The sequence below is a fragment of the Brienomyrus brachyistius genome, chromosome 9 (genome assembly GCF_023856365.1).
Source record: "Brienomyrus brachyistius isolate T26 chromosome 9, BBRACH_0.4, whole genome shotgun sequence".
NCBI lineage: Eukaryota > Metazoa > Chordata > Actinopteri > Osteoglossiformes > Mormyridae > Brienomyrus > Brienomyrus brachyistius.
This window is the reverse complement of record NC_064541.1, coordinates 19,624,861-19,646,618: the sequence shown is the minus strand read 5'-3', so window position 1 is coordinate 19,646,618 and position 21,758 is coordinate 19,624,861. Positions and strand designations below refer to the sequence as shown.

The 21,758-nt window shown below is 47.9% G+C and overlaps 1 long non-coding RNA gene across 1 annotated transcript; it reads right to left on the bottom strand.

Annotated features, from left to right (window-relative positions):
- Nucleotides 1–100: 100 nt before the first annotated feature.
- LOC125749143 (uncharacterized) lies at nucleotides 101–676 on the bottom strand. Its single transcript, XR_007399789.1, has 3 exons — nucleotides 586–676; nucleotides 356–493; nucleotides 101–217 (listed from the first exon to the last, which is right to left on the bottom strand). It is a non-coding gene; the product is annotated as an uncharacterized LOC125749143 (long non-coding RNA).
- Between the last annotated feature and the right edge of the window lie 21,082 nt (nucleotides 677–21,758).

The following is a 21,758-nucleotide window of genomic DNA, read 5'->3' as shown; positions in this document are numbered from 1 at the left end:
GGCCAGGAGGCACTGGTTCTGGGTTGGGGACTTAAGGAAAGCAGCAGAGATTCTAATGGTGGGGGTGTGGGGCAGGTGGGTTTGTGCAGCAGATGGGGCACCCCTGCCCTCGAGAACATTTGCGTGCCTGTCATCCAGCCATTGATCAAAAGTGAATATTGCTCTCAGGTGAATTGGAGGAGGCGGGGCAGAGGTCTGTCTCCAGGCAACGGCCTACCTGGCCTGTGCATTGGGTAAGGGTCCGTCTCCAGGCAACGGCCTACCTGGTCTGTGCATTGGGTAAGGGTCCGTGTCTAGGCAACGGGCTACCTGGTCTGTGCATTGGGTAAGGGTCCGTGTCTAGGCAACGGCCTACCTGGTCTGTGCATTGGGTAAGGGTCCGTCACCAGGCAACGGCCTACCTGGCCTGTGCATTGGGTAAGGGTCCGTCTCCAGGCAACGGCCCACCTGGCCTGTGCATTGGGTAAGGGTCCGTCTCTAGGCAACGGCCCACCTGGCCTGTGCATTAGGTAAGGGTCCATCTCTAGGCAACGGCCCACCTGGCCTGTGCATTGGGTAAGGGTCCATCTCTAGGCAATGGCCCACCTGGCCTGTGCATTGGGTAAGGGTCCGTCTCTAGGCAACGGCCCACCTGGCCTGTGCATTGTGCAAGCTGCAGAAGTTTCCAAAAGGTTAAGAAGAGCAATGTAGTGTCCATCTCATACCACAAAGGGTGTTGTTACATTTTGGTACTTTTGTATTACAGACTATAATCATTTTGAATGCACAGTTAAAGCCAGATATTTTATAAGAATCTTTAATCTTCTGCTTGTTGTTCTGATGTACATACTAAGACTTCAATAGCTGTTATAGGGTTATGGAGCTCTTAAGTTTTTTTGAGTGTGGATATCTGAGCTGAGGTGTTGAAATGGTGGTGGGGGAGGGTTTTGGATGGGGGCCGATGCTATGGGAATGGCAGCCGCCAGGCCTTTGGGTGATATTCAAACTATATAAATCCTGTCATGACCCTGCCAACAGAGAATATCACACACCCAGATTTTAGCTGTTGTGCAATTGGTGATAATTAGTCACTGGCTGATCTGCATGGCGGGGTGGGGCAGGGGGGAATGTGGCAACGTGGAGCTTATTATGGGGTACAGTGTTTGTTAATGGGAGACGCCGTGCAGTTAGTGGACCGGGATAAGGGGCTGCTGGGATATGAAGAAGCCAGTGTCAGGCAGGCCTGCCTGAAGGCCTCCCTTTCGTGACCACGTCCTACAGACAAGCTTCCCATCAGCGGTGGGAGAAGCCTGAGCTCAGGAGCCTCGTAGCGGGTGGGGTTGTTATGCCCTGTCAATCACCAGCCGTTCTGCAAAGCAACCAATGGGAAGCAGGCCCAACCCATTTGGTGATTGATGACAGATCATAATGTGGGATTTCTCCCCGTTTACTAAGATTCACACCCAGTGTGGAGTTACGTTCACTTTTATCATTGGGTCCGGGGTGGGGGGGGGGGGCTCTCTGGAACATTCCATTGCTGGCAGCGGGAGTCGTATTTAGTGGGGCCGCTGAAATCCTCGACGTGCCGTTCATCATTTCTAGCATTTAAATAGCCCTAACATGCTATTCGCTCATCCATGAGTGAAAACCTTGTAGGTTTTTCCAGGGACCTCTCTTTTACTTCTATGGGAGCTTGTTTGAAAAGCTGATGATCTGCCGATCTCAACCATGAATTTACTTTTAATGGGCCGTCCTGAACCTGGGTGGGCTGCTTGCTACAGTCTGTAGGGGGCGGTCTTTCCCATAAGGTTCCTGGGACTCGAACCTTCAACATCTGTGTGTATTTTGGATTCTTTCATATAATCATAATAAAAAATTATGGTGGACTGCCACAATTTCAAACCGTTTTGGCATTTGACTTTTCGGGATGCAATGTTAAAAATATTACACATCAGTTTTATGAGTATTATTAATTATTCTGTTAATGGATCTCAACCTGTCCCTTTCCTCTGCCCCGTGAGGCCTCAATATTTAGAATATATGGCCCCTTTTTATTGCAATTCGGTGGGAGAATGTACATTTTTGTAGATAAATGTCCGCGTACCATTTGTCTAACGGACACTAAAATTTGATGGCGATAAAATCAGAGCTTAGATTCGTAACCTTACATGTAGTTGGGGGAAATGATGGGGGGGGGGTGGTGGGCTGAGGTGCTGGGTTCTAAGAGGGTCTGTCGGTAGAGGACGTGGGGTCATTCTGGTGAAGGAGATGATGTCAGCAGGTCCACGTGATACGTGATTCCCAGATGTGGCAGCAAGTCCCAAAAAACGAAGCCGTGATGATCCCGCTTAGACGCGAGTCCCGTGGACCTGCCTGATTTTTTCATTTTATTTGCGTCTTTTGAAACGTTCACTGGGCTTAAAATTTAGGTTAAGGTTTTTGCTGTCTTGTACTAGAGAAACATCTGCTCATACAGTATCAGCTATACCTGCTTCTTAATAAACTACCTGTCTGTCCCTGACCTAGTTTGTGTGTGTTTTCTGTTGGTGTAACATTCATGGAGAACCTGAGGTTGAACGGTATTATTTCATATCAGGAGTCTATCAGGAATCCAGGTGGATTTTAATGTTCTCTCTCTCTCTCTCTCTCTCTCTCTCTCTCTCTCTCTCCTCCTGCCCCTCCCCCTCCCTCTCTTTCTTCCTCTCTCTCATGCACATACACACTCTCTCAGATTAATTACCCCTGTCTGTCCGTACTGTTCATTGTCCTTAAGGTAGGCTTGGGTGGGGGTAGGATAAGGGGGTCACAAATCACTGTGAACGGCCATATTAGCATTCCAGATAGGGGGGCGAACAATCCAGTTAGGGCACTGCGACTTGAGTGCGGCCCCCCCTAGCTGTCTTTGTGGAGAAGCCTAAGGTCACCGTGCCCCCCGCCCCCCACGTCCACATCCCGGGCTGTAATTGTTCTCCAGGATGGCATTGTGGCAGAGAGGGTCCCTCAGAGCTGGTGCAGCCAGCAGAATCCGCTTCAATCAGCATGTCATGCTAATGGCCGGTCGCGGCTGCGTGGTGATTAATAGCTGCGTAGAGGCGGGGTGAGTGGGGCCTTTCTCTTCCGGCACAGCTCACTCTCCTTAAATCTGCGCCGCAGAAATGCGACGTGCAATTAGCTCTCCAGCTCCGGAGCCTGAGCAGTCAGAGTGTGTCGGTGGTGCTTCTCTCAACAGAGATATAAACGAGTGAAACCTCCCCAAGCGGGAAATCATTGCGCACTAAATGTTACTGCGCTGGTGTGTGTGTGTGTGGTCTAGGTACGCATTACCTTGTGGGGACCAAATTTCCCCACAATGTGATACAACCTGCTATTTTGAAGTTAGAGGGACATTTTGGTTAAGTCTCCACACAGGAAAGCTCTTTTTTATAAAAATCTGTGACTGCAATAAAAAAACTAAAAATGTTTTGTTTGGTTACTTATGGTTAAGGTTAAGGTTGGGTAGGTTAAGGTTAGGGCTGGGTAGGTTAAGGTTGTCATCTTGGGAATAGAGTTTTCCCCGTAGAGATGAATGGATGGTACCCACAAAGATATGAGCACAGGTGTGTGTGTGTGTGTGTGTGTGTGTGTGTGTGTGTGTGTACGTGTACACGCACAAGGAAACGAACAGAACCACATCGATGCTATTTGAAATTTTTAGAGTTTGATTAGATTAGTTTCAACTTTATTGACATTGTACTGAGTACAGTTACTGTTCAGAGCCAGTGAAATGCAGTCGGCATGCAACCAGGTGCAAATATATTATGGAAAAATAAATGTAATAAATTATAAATGTAAATTATGGTTGTGTGCAGAATTTTACATGAGGTAATTTGCAATATACAGTGCAGACAGAAATTACAGAGCAAAGGATAAGTGTAAGAAATATGACATGAAAATGACATAAACGACATGCAAATGAATTCACTAGAAATGCTGATTTCGAATCAAGATGTATTCCTTTGTCTAGCTATTGGTGATGGAGTCATTTGAAGCTCTTGGTTTAAAAGAATTGACTGCACATGTTGGCCAGATGTTCCCCAAAGACCGCAGATAGTTTTCATTAAATATAAAAAAAATATTTATTTAATTTACCTGCTGCTTTTTATCCAAAGTGACACAATGTACAGAGTAGGGTTACAGTTTATGTTGCTATCTGGGTTTTAAACCTACAACCTTTGCATTATTCCTACTACAGGCAGAAAATTAAAATCCATTTAGTTTCAACCAACCAATTTCACATTCAGTGACTCTATATTCAGCTGCTTTGTTGAAACAAAACCGTGGTCTGGACTCGTACTTTCTGGACCTGAACTTTCCACCTCTAGCTTCAGGAACCTTCGAGGCTGACATCCTCTGGAAATGGAAATAGAAAATGCGGGCAGACCGTACTCCTGTCCATTAAGAATAGCCAGCAGCTCATGCAGGCTGAGGAGGTGAGGATCTCCACTGAGGTGCCTGCAATCTTCTGGCAGAACCAATAAAACTCCTCTAGCAAAAATGGTAGAAACCCAGGGTGCTTTTTGTTCATCCAGCGGCAAGATGACAGGCACATTTCCCACTGACCATTTCTCAGTAAGGACCCCCATCTTTGGGGCTTTCCTGGGGGGTGGGCCAAGAGCATGGCGATGGAATTTACTAGAAGGATAAGCCTGATTAGCAGCTCCTTTGTGGTTATTAGACCTTAATCCATCTATGAATACCCTCTAATTACATACGATGTTATACCTCTCATCTCTAAGTGGATACAAAATACTATATTTAGCTGGTGTCGGACAGAATTAGCACCTTAAAACCCTTAACCACACCTCAGTGGACCAACAAAGCATCCATTTGTGCTGTAAAATATATGAAACACTGGTGTCAGCCTATAATTAGTGTAAATCTTCCATGTAAACCTGGAGGTTTTTGTTACAGCAACAGGGTCAAAGGCCTGTGCTAAGAAATAAAATGGACAGTTTATTTATGGTGGCAATTGTTATTAATCTTATTTTCTGTAGACAATTAATCTGTTATGGGAATAATGGAGGGAGGTGGGGGTGCATGGGGCAGATTTACCGTCCCTGACCCAGATGTGGAGTTTCTCCTCGGAGGTGAGGGCTGGCATCTGGAAGGGGGGCACACGACCTCCCGGCGATGGAGACCTGCCTCTCAGCTGGTCGATATATCGGTCGGCCAATATTAAGGGTCGGTGAATTTACTGACGCTGATAATGTCTCTTTAAACATTTATGAAGAGAAGAGGAGCTCTTACTGGAGGAGGAGTGGGGAGGCAGGATCGCCTCCCATCTGGCTACTTCCAGCCTGTGGCTATTAGCCAGTGTTGCGATTCAGAGTCTGCTCCAGTGGTCAAACTGTTTTGTCTGTCGACCTCCACATTGCTCAATACTCGCAACTGCCGAGGAAATTAATACAATTGGTTAATAGGTTGCTAATGATAATTTTTTTGGGGTGGGGAGACAAAAGAAAATGAACCACCTTTTTTCTGCATATTCATCTTATGAATCCTCCCAGTTATTTGGTCACCCCCCCCTCCCCCCCCAAGGGGTCATGACTCACAGTTTAAGAAACACTTGTGCAGGGTTAGGGTGTGGCAGAATGTGTTCATAGATACAATATGTAAGCTAATGGAAAATTAAGGGAAATTATTTTAACAACCAAGAAATGATGCAAAGCAGGAATACAATGCGACGCAAACACAGAAACTCAGGCTCAGGACCCTGTGCTAGTGATCACCGGGCTGGCGGTTGGCATCCTGCGGTCGGCATAAAGACGCCGTACTTGGCCCCTTGAGCCGAGCCCTTAACCTCAGTTGTCCCAGAGACAGGATGATGTATCTCTGATCCTTACAAAAACGTCTGCAAATTAATCAAATATATCAAAGTCGTACATGATATATAGCATTTGTTAGTGACTGATTGGGAATGGAATTATTGCAGTAAAATGTCTAATACTTCCAGGACTAATAATGATTGTATTTTGTCTGTGTGTGAACACACTTCATTTGTAAGGTGCTTCTGTTTTGTAGAGCAGTCAGTGTAGCTTAAATTTGCTCCTGTTCGAGAGAGTAATAATTGTGAGAGTTCACGTTACTTATTTTAAGGTTAAGCTATTAAGATATAATGAGTCTTGTTTTATATTTCTATTACTTTAGGACTGTGATATTCTCCGGCTTGACAAATTATAAAATTATTGTATCAGTCAGAAAACTATTTAACTAAAACTGTGGTTGTCTGTCTAACTTTTGGCTATATTAAATTATTTCGTGCGATATTTTCAGTTATGTGAAATTCTACTTCCATAAAATCTGTATCAGTATGGGAGACAGATTTTCATATTTATTGGGCCCTAACTCTGCCGCCCTGCATAAAAGAGCCGTGGTTTAGCTCCGCCCCCGTGGCTCTGCCCCGTGACTCCACCCCCTTTCTGCACTTCAGTTACACTGATAGTAGCATTACTCTAGTGCTCCTCTCTTGCAAGTGCCCCTGCTTACTAAACGGTTACTGGTTGTTTCTCACTCTGACTCTCCTGCGGAGCGGGACTTTTCCAGCGCACATTGATATAGGAGGCTCATTCGCAGCTCCAGCATCTCTCCCTTGTCTTTCTTCTAACATCCTCCGTCAAATAAATAGATTTATTATAGGAATAAAAGTATGAATAAAGCCAGTTTCTCAAGGTCACAGTGCGGTGATCTACAGAGTCACTTAGCGGGTAACAGTGGACTTGGCAGGTTCTTGATCATCGAGATTTATGAATGGAGATGTTTAATGAATAGCCTTCTGTGTTCACTGAATAGGCTGTTTGAGGAGCAGAGACTCACTTGCATAGTAATTGATGCTTAAGCCTGTCTTGTTGATGACAGGGTATACTTATAACTGAAGTGGAAGGAGCGGATTGGCTGGGAGAGCATCGCACTGTCCTGGGCTGATTAATTTAGTTAAATGTGACAGTGGATAGATTCCTCGAGCGGCATGGCGTATGCTGGACTGCTCGTCTTTTCCCGTTGGCATGGAGACAAACGTCTTGATGTCCTGCCTGTAGTAAAGCAGGCTGTATGAGGGCTGTCAAAGTGGCAGCTGTTTGTCCACGTGCCATAAACCTGTCCAGTGCATTTTCTACCTGTGCTGCTGCCCCTGGGCTTATTTACTGCCCGTTGACCGCCGGCCCACAATTGCAGTGGCCAGCCTCGCAACTCCAGACTTGTTATCGGGTGACGGATGGCCTCTCGGAGGTGAGAGACAGGGTATTGGCGAACTGGGAACCATAGTAATTTTACTGGGGGTGGAAGGGTGCAATTGCATCCCCTGCTGGTCAGATGATTTGAACATATTATGAAATTTTAGATTGCAAAGTTATAGGGCAGCATGGTGATGCCATGGGGTTTCCTCCGGGTACTTTGGATTCCCCCCACGTCCAAAAGCATGCTGAGGCTAATTGGAGTTACCAAATTGCCCGTAGGTGTGCACGTTTGAGTGAATGGTGTGTGTGTGAGTGAATGGTGTGTGTGTGAGTGAATGGTGTGAGTGTGAGTGAATGGTGTGAGTGTGAGTGAATGGTGTGTGTGTGAGTGAATGGTGTGAGTGTGAGTGAATGGTGTGAGTGTGTGTGTGCCCTGCGATGGGCTGCCACCCCATCCTGGGTTGTTCCCCACGTTGCACCCATAGTTCCCTGCCTTGTGCTGCAACCCTGAATAGGGTAAGTGGTTACAGAAGATGGATGGATGGATGGATGGATGGATGGACAGTTATATTTGAAAATGTGGCTTGTGTTACTCATGTCAAGGTGTAATAATAATTATTTTTTTTTAAGCGTACCTTAGTTTGTCATAGCTTGCAATAAATGTTTGGCTGGGCTCTCTCACTCTACACCCCCTGAGAGAAAAGCCTAGAGGCGCATAAGCCACGAACCCAAGTCGCCATGGCGACCCCCCACCAGTGCCGTATCGTGGAGGCAGGTAGCCGGTAGCTGATGAAATTTGCTGGCTGTTGGGTGGCCCCTCAGAAGCTGGTGCCCCAGAAGGCCGCTGGTGTCACCTGTAGGTTTCCCTGAATGTAGCTCACGTCCACATGGCCAGCCAGTGACGGGGGTAGGGGTGTCGTTTCCCCATTAGTGCTGAGATGTGCGGCTATGGGGGGGGGGGGGAGTTTTCACAGGCACCCATCCCCAAGCTTGCCAGGCATGCTGGATTGCGGCCGACATGATCATAATTTTTTTCTGGAAGTGGGGGTGGGGCGGGGGGGGGGCAAATGGTAATGGGTTGGGTTTAGAGAGAGAATCCTGAGCCTTCGAAGCTTCAGCAGCTGAGAGGAAGCCTGCTGAACTCGGGTCCAGTGACACGGACTCTGCTGATCCAAGTTCATCTGCTATCCAGCAGTGGTGAGGGAGGGGGGCAGAGAAACATGGGGCTGGGCTGGGGAGTCCCGGGGGTCAGACTGCAGTCATATGAGAGGCAAACCGACGTAGCGGCTGCATAAATCTGCCCGTTTCCCTGACAGATCCTGGGTTATCTTTGGTTCAAAGCCCTTTTGAATTCCCCTCTTTCGCCTGTTCATAACCCTGATAAGCAAGGAAAAAAGACAAAACCTGACGGCGAACTGATTTACGGAAACACGCGCCTTTCTAACATTAACGACACAGCCTGCAACAGTGGTGACTTTTGCTACATAAATCTAAATACTATTTTAAAATGTATTTGGAGATTTTCTCCACTGGTTCTTTGTTGAAAGGGACTGTCTTGACCGTCGTGCGCCTCAAAGTTTCTGCGTCAGTCCGGCAGAGGCCTCTTCTCTGCTCAGAAACCACATTCTGCTGCCGCTGTAAGCAAATGATTCACTGCAGTGGTCTGACAGTGACCAAGGAGGGAAGGAAAACGAAGCGGAAGAGTCAAGAACCGTTCTGACCATTTGAAGGCAATAAGTTGCAGATGCTTGACCAGGGCTGAACATGCCAAAGCCATCTATCATCATGTGGGCAGGCATGTGAGAGACTCGCCTGAAAGACGGCAATATATCTAGTGGGATGTGAATGAGATACCGCAAAAGTCTGCTTTTTTAAAAAAACGAATTCCAGTGGAACAATACTTTGAGATATTCAGGCAGCCCTTTAATTAGAACCTAGATAGCATGAGCACTTGTCCATTCTCCACTAACAGCCGCTTAATATTATCTTGTAGTGATTATAACAGGTCTGCAAGTATAATTGTTTATATAATTACTTGACGGTGATCTTGGTCATGCATTGCAGTTCGGGCCTCAGCCCAGTGCGGACAGGGATCAGATGCACCATCCCATTTACCCTCCATTAGCTGGGGGCAGATTAACTGGTTTTGGCGTCTCACAGGCACCACTTTAGCTAAAATTCTGATGAACGATTCAAAGCAGGATATTTCTAATGCCTAAACCCTGAGTTGATCCCTAACTCCCATATTGCTTTGCTGCTCATCTCAGACTGACATGTCAAAGCAGTTGAGTGGGATCCTTTGGGTTTTTGGTTGATAGGTGGCAGTTCTGGAGTTTTGGGTCAGGCTTCTCTCTACATGAATAAGTCTATCGACTTCTTATCCATCCATCCATCCATCCATCCATCCATCCATCCATCCATCCATCCATCCATCCATCCATCCATCTTCTAGCCAATCATATCCCTTCATTGGAGATGCAGGTTTTTGGGCAGACCTCTCAGTCAGCCAATAATAAGCAGTGGTTCTCAACTCCAGTCCTGGGGAGCCGCTGTAATTGGCTGATTGAGAAGTCATCCCAAAAAGCCGCCCCCACACTGGCCCCCCATGCATCAGGTTCCCTACCCCTGTACTAGATAATCCTGAAAAGAAACACTCATTAAAAGTGCACAGCTTGCCGAGTTTTGTTTCTTATGACAGAGTAAAAATGTTTCAGCAAAACTTAACCCCCCTCCAGCACACAAATGTAAAAGTTCTCAGTGGTGTAGGCCTCAGTGTAAGCTTTGTGTAAGCTTTGTGTAAGCTCAATGCAGAAGTGTAATCATCCTTAAGGTGTAAGGAATCTAACTGCAGGGTCTCTCCTCAGCATAATTTTAGCAAAATGATTTATTATACAGCCAAATAATTCATGTTATATGGTGTAGACAGGTCAGGTCTTTAGCCCCTTTTATACTCTGAAAGACCCCCCCCCCCCCCAACAAGAGTGCTATGAGTGAATTTAGAGATAGAGGGTGATCTTCTGACTGGTAATGGGCCTGAAACAGGGGAGGATACTGACATCCCATAAAGATGCTGGGTCAGTCACTTCCTTATGACCTTAGTGGTGCCAGATTAAACCCCACTGCCTCCATGACTCCCCCCTAACCCAAACCCCACTGCCTCCATGACTCCCCCTAACCCTAACCCCACTGCCTCCATGACTCCCCTAACCCTAACCCCACTGCCTCCATGACTCCCCTAACCCTAACCCCACTGCCTCCATGACTCCCCCTAACCCTAACCCCACTGCCTCCATGACTCCCCTAACCCTAACCCCACTGCCTCCATGACTCCCCTAACCCTAACCCCACTGCCTCCATGACTCCCCTAACCCTAACCCCACTGCCTCCATGACTCCCCCCTAACCCTAACCCCACTGCCTCCATGACTCCCCTAACCCTAACCCTAACCCCACTGCCTCCATGACTCCCCCTAACCCTAACCCCACTGCCTCCATGACTCCCCCCTAACCCTAACCCCACTGCCTCCATGACTCCCCTAACCCTAACCCCACTGCCTCCATGACTCCCCTAACCCTAACCCCACTGCCTCCATGACTCCCCCTAACCCTAACCCCACTGCCTCCATGACTCCCCCCTAACCCTAACCCCACTGCCTCCATGACTCCCCTAACCCTAACCCCACTGCCTCCATGACTCCCCTAACCCTAACCCCACTGCCTCCATGACTCCCCCTAACCCTAACCCCACTGCCTCCATGACTCCCCCTAACCCTAACCCCACTGCCTCCATGACTCCCCCTAACCCTAACCCCACTGCCTCCATGACTCCCCCTAACCCTAACCCCACTGCCTCCATGACTCCCCCTAACCCTAACCCCACTGCCTCCATGACTCCCCCCTAACCCTAACCCCACTGCCTCCATGACTCCCCCTAACCCTAACCCCACTGCCTCCATGACTCCCCTAACCCTAACCCCACTGCCTCCATGACTCCCCTAACCCTAACCCCACTGCCTCCATGACTCCCCTAACCCTAACCCCACTGCCTCCATGACTCCCCCTAACCCTAACCCCACTGCCTCCATGACTCCCCCTAACCCTAACCCCACTGCCTCCATGACTCCCCCCTAACCCTAACCCTAACCCCACTGCCTCCATGACTCCCCCTAACCCTAACCCCACTGCCTCCATGACTCCCCTAACCCTAACCCCACTGCCTCCATGACTCCCCTAACCCTAACCCCACTGCCTCCATGACTCCCCTAACCCTAACCCCACTGCCTCCATGACTCCCCCCTAACCCTAACCCCACTGCCTCCATGACTCCCCCCTAACCCTAACCCCACTGCCTCCATGACTCCCCCTAACCCTAACCCCACTGCCTCCATGACTCCCCCTAACCCTAACCCCACTGCCTCCATGACTCCCCTAACCCTAACCCCACTGCCTCCATGACTCCCCTAACCCTAACCCCACTGCCTCCATGACTCCCCTAACCCTAACCCCACTGCCTCCATGACTCCCCCTAACCCTAACCCCACTGCCTCCATGACTCCCCCTAACCCTAACCCCACTGCCTCCATGACTCCCCCCTAACCCTAACCCTAACCCCACTGCCTCCATGACTCCCCCTAACCCTAACCCCACTGCCTCCATGACTCCCCTAACCCTAACCCCACTGCCTCCATGACTCCCCTAACCCTAACCCCACTGCCTCCATGACTCCCCTAACCCTAACCCCACTGCCTCCATGACTCCCCTAACCCTAACCCCACTGCCTCCATGACTCCCCCCTAACCCTAACCCCACTGCCTCCATGACTCCCCCTAACCCTAACCCCACTGCCTCCATGACTCCCCCCTAACCCTAACCCCACTGCCTCCATGACTCCCCCCTAACCCTAACCCCACTGCCTCCATGACTCCCCCTAACCCTAACCCCACTGCCTCCATGACTCCCCCTAACCCTAACCCCACTGCCTCCATGACTCCCCCTAACCCTAACCCCACTGCCTCCATGACTCCCCTAACCCTAACCCCACTGCCTCCATGACTCCCCCTAACCCTAACCCCACTGCCTCCATGACTCCCCCTAACCCTAACCCCACTGCCTCCATGACTCCCCCCTAACCCTAACCCCACTGCCTCCATGACTCCCCCTAACCCTAACCCCACTGCCTCCATGACTCCCCCTAACCCTAACCCCACTGCCTCCATGACTCCCCCTAACCCTAACCCCACTGCCTCCATGACTCCCCCTAACCCTAACCCCACTGCCTCCATGACTCCCCCCTAACCCTAACCCCACTGCCTCCATGACTCCCCCCTAACCCTAACCCTAACCCTAACCCTAAGAGTAAGAGTCATGGGCCAACGTTAGAGCTGAGCTCTCAATCTAGCGAGCTGTTACAGTTTCCTTCATGATCAAAGTTTTATTGTTGATGAAACAGGTGTGAAATTAGTGATGTAAATGGTGAAATTGAATGTACTAGGGTTATTTCTTTGTTTTTACATCACTAGTTATATGAAAGATCTAAGTCTTACCTTTCCAGCTAGGCCTGGACTTTATTATATTCAACCTGATTCATTTTTATTTTGTGTAGCTTACAATAATCTTTATTTTAAGATGATTTTAAAATTATATGTTGTGAGTAATTTAGACATAAAACCCTTCCTAGTTGTTCAGGCATACAACAATTTTGGGGTCAAATTATAATGTTTAAAATTAAACTATCCAGCGACTACGTATGTCAGGGACGATTTTTTGACAAATCGTCACCTAAATTTTGACGACCCTTAACATTTGGTGTTTAACAGAGTATCACTGATATAACGTTTGGAAGTGCAGTCAAAGGCCAAGGTACTGTTGCTAACTTTAGCCGAGTGCGTTTAACATTTATGGTACAATGTCAGATTCGTCCTTAACGGCCCGATAACCATCTGCGAATAACCATCAGCGGGCCGGTCTGGGATCCATTGGCATCCATATTCTCCTTTCCCTCCCTGACATGAATCCACAGAGCCATCTGCCCCCCCCCCCCCCACTCCCCACACCCACTCGCCCCCACCGCCCTGCGTGTACATGCATACGTATCGGCACATTTTAAGCTTGCTTAAATTACGTAAGTTAAAAACTCGATAATTTGTAATATAATGGGACAGCTAGGCTGGTGGACAAAGCTGGGGGTAGTAAAATAAACAGGAAAAAAAATATGGGGGTGTGCGTGTGAAGCAACAGCAGCAGTGGAAGTGCAAACCGGAGACGCTCTCTGGACAAGATGGCTGCCGGACCGCCATGCAAAGTAAAGAGAATTTAGCCTCATCATAAAAGAATCCTCCCCAGCATCATAGCTCACACTGACACTTTTATGCCTTTTTATTTTCTAGCCCATTGGAGCCACGAACTGCATGCTGATTTATAAGCACACAGGGGCCTTGTAAGACTTACTTCCTTCTTGTGTTGAGTTAGCCCAGAACAGTCTACACCCCCCCTCCTCCCTCCACACCCCCCCCCACCCCCCCCCCCAGCCTGGTCTGTCCCCATCTCCAGTGGGATATTGGACTGTACGCGGAGAGTGATAGTATTTCTCACGTCGGGGTTCCTGCTGTTCTAAATCACTGCATCGCAATAGCTGGAGTACAGGCCCATTTGAGAGGAGTTAAATATTCATGGAGGCCTATCGATTCGGGCACTCGTTATTAGGAAGCTATTTGGAGTGTTGGGATTAATCTAGGCAGCTTTCTCTGCAAAGGAGGTCTCCGATACGTCAGAGGCGCCTGAGGGGCCAGGGAGGGGGGTGGGGGATGAGAAGTTCAGGGTAAGAAAAGGAAATCTGGAGGAGAGGTTGTGGTTAGTGCTTAATGGGGGGACTGCGAGGATGGAGGCCGCGGCTTGCAGCGCGGATTAAGGCCCCCCCACCTGGGGCTACTTGTGTTAGCTTGCCAGTCCGCAGTTGACCAGGATCTCCTTCCTATCAGCTGTGTGAATAAGCAGCAGTGGGACAGGAGTCACCAGTCTGCTGACACCCAGCTGTGTGAATGAGCAGCAGTGGGACAGGAGTCACCAGTCTGCTGACACCCAGCTGTGTGAATGAGCAGCAGTGGGACAGGAGTCACCAGTCTGCTGACACCCAGCTGTGTGAATGAGCAGCAGTGGGACAGGAGTCACCAGTCTGCTGACACCCAGCTGTGTGAATGAGCAGCAGAGGGACAGGAGTCACCAGTCTGCTGACACCCAGCTGTGTGAATGAGCAGCAGTGGGACAGGAGTCACCAGTCTGCTGACACCCAGCTGTGTGAATGAGCAGCAGTGGGACAGGAGTCACCAGTCTGCTGACACCCAGCTGTGTGAATGAGCAGCAGTGGGACAGGAGTCACCAGTCTGCTGACACCCAGCTGTGTGAATGAGCAGCAGAGGGACAGGAGTCACCAGTCTGCTGACACCCAGCTGTGTGAATGAGCAGCAGAGGGACAGGAGTCACCAGTCTGCTGACACCCAGCTGTGTGAATGAGCAGCAGTGGGACAGGAGTCACCAGTCTGCTGACACCCAGCTGTGTGAATGAGCAGCAGTGGGACAGGAGTCACCAGTCTGCTGACACCCAGCTGTGTGAATGAGCAGCAGTGGGACAGGAGTCACCAGTCTGCTGACACCCAGCTGTGTGAATGAGCAGCAGTGGGACAGGAGTCACCAGTCTGCTGACACCCAGCTGTGTGAATGAGCAGCAGTGGGACAGGAGTCACCAGTCTGCTGACACCCAGCTGTGTGAATGAGCAGCAGTGGGACAGGAGTCACCAGTCTGCTGACTCCCAGCTGTGTGAATCCCTCGTCTGGCCTGGCCGGTCGCTCAGGCTACTCAGCTTCATTCACCATCTCAGCCACAGTGTCAGAGACTGTTTGTTCTTCTCCAGTTAAAGCTGTTGGTGGGATGGGGGGCCAGGGGTGGGGGGGTGGGGGTCAGGTATGGTTTCCTGAGCCCTGGACTGGATTTAAAATATCAGCCAAATCTACTGAGTGACCCCTCCCCAAAATTTTGTCAGGGTATCCAGAATTCCATGGTATGCCCCTACATTTGGGGGCCGGGGGGAGGAACAAGCGAGGCCCTGTGATGGCAGAGTAACACCCCACCAATTGAGAGCGACGTTTGACACAGCGGTAGATGACGCCTGACCCCCCCCGCATCTTGCACAGGCACGCAGACTGGTTTTAGGCGCGAGGAAACACAGGGAGGTACGTGGTGATATCCTGATTAGGCTCCTCTCCATCCCCTTCTGACCGAAAGCAGGCCTCTGTAAATCAGGCCTCAGCAGTGGAGTGAAGAGGAAAGCTCAGGCCTGCCAGGCGGAATTGAATTCATCCTTAAACAGGCCTGGAGTAATTCACCAGGGTGACAAATCGCCGCTACAGCTACATCAATTTCCGGCATTCAGTTTCTCTTCGACAGTATAACACAGAAATCTTTGGGCCCAGTCTATTATATGGTATGGGCTTCTGCCTTTAGCGGTGGGATGCCGCTGTGTCCACAGCTGGAGAGGAATGCGAGCTGTCTGGCGCAATTTACAGGCTGACATTCTGTCTGTGGTCGTCCATTGCCGTTATGTGACATCAGCCTGTATGTTCTGGTCTTCAGACTCCTTGGAATGACATGTTTGTCATACTCTGTAGGCCAACTGAGAGTAACGGAATGAAGGATCTAATACAGAACGGAAGTGTAACTGACTGTGGAAAAATTCCAGATCTGCAGACCCCTCTGAAAACCACTTTGACCTCGGAAAGCACCTCTGAAGATCGAGCTATGGCCACCTGAGGACAGGGGAAATATGCAAGGATCCCATTTTTAACACCCTCATAATTAACTGGCTATTAGTTGCCTCAGATTAAGCCCGAATGGACATACATTACAATTTACCTCCTACTTTAATTTCCATGAGACTGCAAGCTGGCAGGCAGTAATATGCACAGTTTTGGGTGCATCTGATTTCCTTTTGTTGCAAAACTGTCATCAAAAGTACTCAAACCAAATATGATGCTTAAAGCAGACCCAGTGATTATATGAACGTAATGAATGGTGCTGGCAGAAGGCCGGTGTGGTGCAATCAAAATGCAATTTTGTTCACCACTTGAGGCAAAACAAAAATCTATTTGCCTTTTCTCCCAGTTTAAGAATCAGCTGTTGTGTTTATTGCATTCCTGTACACGAAGATCTTGCTTCTTTTTGTTGATCCTCTGTAGCACAGTACAGGGAACTGATCAAGCTGGACTAGAGTATGATATGGATATGGGTCAGATGCAGAGGTGGAGATTTCAGGTCCAGAAAGTACAAATCCAGACCATGATTTTGTTTCAACCAACCAGTTGAGCATAAAGATTCACAGAGTCACAGAGTATTCATCAGGTTGGTTGAAACAAAATCCTGGACTGGATTTGTACTTTCTGGACCTGAAATCTCCACCTCTGGTCAGATGTCCTTTCTGTGTTTCGCTGGGAATCCTGGGCACAGATTCCTTAACGAGGAGCACCCCCCTCCCCAACGTTCTTCTGTACCCCCCCAAGACTCTCATGCACTTTACACTACTCCCTACTTCTCATGTTAGGTCTTCCCGAAGTAAACCTCATTATGTAAATACAGAAAATAGACTTACTGATATTTTTATTGTCTTATTTTATTTGACTTATTTTTGTTATTTATTTTTTATCTTTTTATATAATTTTACTTTGCGTTAATATTTCATTTGAGTGCAATCCAGGAAGCAACTGAAAAAAGCATTTAACTACAGAAGTAGAGTTTTTTTGTGATTTGTTTTTTTTATTGGAATTTTAAAACATTAGCAAAAATTCAACAATATGGGAAAAACTGAGTAGGGGGGTAAGTAGCCCCCACATTAATACAGATAACAGATACTAAAAATCATGCAATTAACATACTATACATACACTACAGAGCAACACCACTGAAAAACATGAAAAAAATAAATATCCTATGAGCTACTGAGCGATGATAAATACTTGCCCCATTTCTGATAATATTCATCCATTTTCTCCCATGTTAAAGTCATTTTTCTCTCTGCAGCCCAGTATATGTTTGTGTGACAAATGATACCTGAAGACAGCTCTTGTTTGACAGGAATGAGAATCATGTGACGTGTGATGTGTGATCGTGTGACGTATGATCATGTGATCGTGTGACATGTGATCGTATGATCGTGTGATCGTGTGACGTATGATCGTGTGACCATGTGATCGTGTGACGTGTGAACGTGTGATGTGTGATCGTGTGACGTGTGGTCGTGTGATCGTGTGATGTGTGACGTGTGAACGTGTGACGTGTGACGTGTGATCGTGTGACGTGTGACCATGTGATCGTGTGACGTGTGAACGTGTGACGTGTGATCGTGTGACGTATGATCGTGTGACGTATGATCGTGTGACGTGTGATCGTGTGACGTGTGAACGTGTGACCATGTGATCGTGTGACGTGTGAACGTGTGACGTATCATCGTGTGACCATGTGATCGTGTGACGTGTGACGTATGATCGTGTGACGTGTGATCGTGTGACGTGTGATCGTGTGACGTGTGAACGTGTGACGTGTGATCGTGTGACGTATGATCGTGTGACGTATGATCGTGTGACGTGTGATCGTGTGACGTGTGACGTGTGATCGTGTGACGTATGATCGTGTGATCGTGTGACGTGTGACGTGTGATCGTGTGACGTGTGAACGTGTGACGTGTGACGTGTGACGTGTGATGTGTGATCGTGTGACGTGTGAACGTGTGACGTGTGACGTGTGATCGTGTGACGTGTGACGTGCCCGGAATGTATTGCCCATTTCGGCCGGAGTTGCTCGCTCTCCCCCAAACCGATACTGCTTCAAACAGGACTTCTGTCTCGCTCCTTTCGCCTCATTCCTGGAACGCTCACTTATCTTACTTGTTTAGTTTTGGAACAATATGCTGGGAAGTGTGTGATCTGTGTGTGCTTTGTGCGGTGCCCCTCCTCTGTCACTCTGGAGGTTTATGGGGGGCCTGGGGGGGTTCGTGCATTGATGTATGACTCCTCCAGAGAACTAATGAAGGAACATGTAATTACCCCATTAAATGACGGCCTCAGGAAAAGAGTCATAAGCCATAACTTATCATTTTAGTATTTATTTTACTGCATATTTTATATTAGGGTGACAGGTTGGCCCAGTGGAGAGCAATGTTGCCTCAAACCTCCAGCGCTGGGGGTTTTGAATCATACTTTTATTCAGTGTTGGAGGACTTTTGAACATTCTCCCTGCAGCAGTTGTGTGGGTCTCCTCTGGTTTCCTCCTGAAATCTTAACACACGCTGATAGGCTAACTGGTGTCTGTAAATTGCCCATCGTGTGTGACTGTGTGCCTGGTGATGGACTGGCATCCTGTCTCCATGCTGCCTGGGGTAAGCTCTGGCCCTCCCTGCAACGCTGACCAGGGTAATCAGCTAGAAGACAGATGGATTAATATTTCATGATATCTAGAACAGTGTTTCTCAGTCTGGAGCTCTGGGACCCGCAGATAGTCCATATTTTTACTGAGAGCTGGCAGGGAGCAAAGATGTGGGCCGTCTGGGGGTCTCCGAGGACTGGGTTGAGAAACGCTGATCTAGAGCAATGGGTCACTACTGGTCTGGCCTTGGGACCCACGTCTCTCCTTGGTCATTGAGTCATGATGTGGTTAGTAATGGTAAAAGCTTCTGACCAGGGGCCTGTATCACAAAGTGAGATTTGTTGGTCAGCTAGATAACTTTGTCAGATTTAAGGTACCCCAGTTTAAAGTGACTGTGTAGCGGGGGCTGCTCATTGGGCCTGTATTTGAAAAGACTGAGGTCCTGTGGACTTCCTGAGGAAACTACAGCCAGTGAAGTACCTGCTTCTCAGGTCATCTGTGAAGTGTAAGGGACACTGTCACAGACAGAATGTGCCTGTAGGGATCTTCTCCTTCTGTTTCTTGAGACACTTCTGTGCTCTACTTCTTATCTAGCACGTTGTGTCAGGTGTTGAATTGTAGGTCTGATCCTCAATCGGTGCTACAGATGTTTGGCTGGCTCAACCCCTGGGGTGAAGACGGAGATATCTTTCATGTCATAAAACGTAAGGGAGACGTTAAGCAAGAACCTTGAATCATGCAAGCAGTCTTGAATCTAGAGTAACACGTAGATTCTGGAGACACTACCCAGTTGGTGTCTGAGGACGTTTCGATGAAGGAGAAATTTCGAACTTTAACATTGAAAACTACAAGAGACTAAACAGACATTCATAAGGTGACTTAAAACGTGAAGCTGAAGAAATTTGGTATCTGCGAGGAAATCCCAGCCACAGCATGCAGCCGGCGATTCCCACAGCCTCTAAACTCAGCGTTGCGACATCCACCAACTGGAAATCCGTGCTAAACTTTCGGGATTTTTATCATGTTGTGGAACCTGTCATTGAGATAGTAAATTCACTTTAAGCAAAAGGCCAAACAACATATGTGTGTCAGGCTGAGTCTGGTGGACCTGTCAGCCGAGCGTGATGATCTGCTGTTGCACGCTGAAATATGACAGCTCAGGGGAGGAATGTGACGTTTCCTCTCATTTCCAAGAGAAATCAAGACATTCCCGGATTCCCAGGGGATGCCACACTAGCGTCTAACACTAACCCTGTGCTTCTTGCAGATGTGACAGTCTGGCTAAATGCAAACCTCTGTCTTTGCGCTGTAACGTCTGTCCTGTAATGAGTGTTGCACTGTGGGTTCAGCAGGGACGTAATTTCGTTTCACTGTGTACATGGTTGAGATGGCAGAAAAGCTTCACTTGACTTGAGATGACCTGCAAGAACAAGAAAACTAAGTGCCTGATATACCATGCAAGTCTCCATAGAAGAAGCATCATTTCTTTAATGTGCTGAAGACGATGATAGAAAATGAAGGTGCATTAGAGGTCATGGACATGCAGAAGAACTCTGAGCTGTTGCCCAGGGTTGGCCAAGGTTGGAGAAACGATTCAATTACTGTTTGTGTTTTCTTTCAAAAAAATGCAACTATGAATGGATATTTCAACAAGCGAATTGCTAAATCGGAACAGTCCATGACATAAAACTAGTATCTTAAGTACTGATCTGACATTCAGCTGCCCCTCAGCCTTGAGGGTGCAAACAAGAACCTAAACCTCATACAAGCTGTACTGGGGGCAAGAACCTAAACCTCATACAAGCTGTACTGGGGGCAAGAACCTAAACCTCATAAAAGCTGTACTGGGGGCAAGAACCTAAACCTCATACAAGCTGTACTGGGGGCAAGAACCTAAACCTCATAAAAGCTGTACTGGGGGCAAGAACCTAAACCTCATACAAGCTGCACTGGGGGCAAGAACCTAAACCTCATAAAAGCTGTACTGGGGGCAAGAACCTAAACCTCATAAAAGCTGCACTGGAAGTGGCCTCATTATGTTTCAGCCTGCAAATGTGAGTCTACATTCTCTGAAAGTCTCACACATGTGTGACCCCCCAGACCCACACCCAACTACAAAGGCCTGGTTTACAGGACATAGTGTCAGTCTTCTCGATAAAGTGCATTTATTATTCATTAAAGTGTAGTTGTGAGGAGGAGCTAAGTACAACATTAGCATGCTTGAAATTCAGGAGACACCTGTCTCAGAGGGATACGTGGAAAGTGCATGTTTGTGGTGATGGCATCGGATTACGAAGAACCCAAATATCCCCCCGTAAAAGTCCACCTGCATCGCCTGGGTCTCCAGGGGCCTGCTAGTTGGAACAAGTTTTCGAAAGTAATATCACAGACAATCAGGAGGCCAAATGTATCACACACCTGCCTGGGGTGTTTCCCGAAGACCTGGAAAGATCACAACCAACCAAGACCACATACAAGACCACGTACAAGACCAAATGAGAGAACAGGATAGTGCAATTAATCACTAATTAATGGCTTAATTACATTGGACGATAATAAAAAACACCAAATATACACCCTGTTTCCAAGAAACTAATTCCAATACCTCAACAGACATGTGTGCAGATGTAGACAAACTAACCAGTGTCATCGTTAACCTTTTCCTTATTGAGCCACTATTAAACACAGAGGGTTGTCATTATCTTTACCTTTCCGCTGGCTATGAAATATAAACACGATTACAATTGTACCTGCTCACAAACATTATTTAAATGTACAGCACCAAAATAGCATCCTTAAGCGTGGCTGCGAACTCTCATGCGTCTGGTGTGATGCTCACACTTCCAGACGCTCACGCTCCAGCAAGAAATCTATATTATGCCATTATAAACCTAAAATTAGTTACATCAAAAGCACTGGGGTAGTTTGCAGACCCGGCAGATTATTTTCAAGGTAATAAAACTGTTACATGCATGAAAATGCATGTGCATGTGCATGCAGACTCGTCTAGAAAATCCCATTCAAGTCCAAAGTTGGCAGCCATGCTTAGGAACAGTGACTGTCCCCTGCATTCGTTTATGAAATATGAACAACTTACATTCTAACTTCTGGTAAAATATGCCTTAGTCCCACTCTGTTTTTATTTTCCTTGTCTTTCAAAGT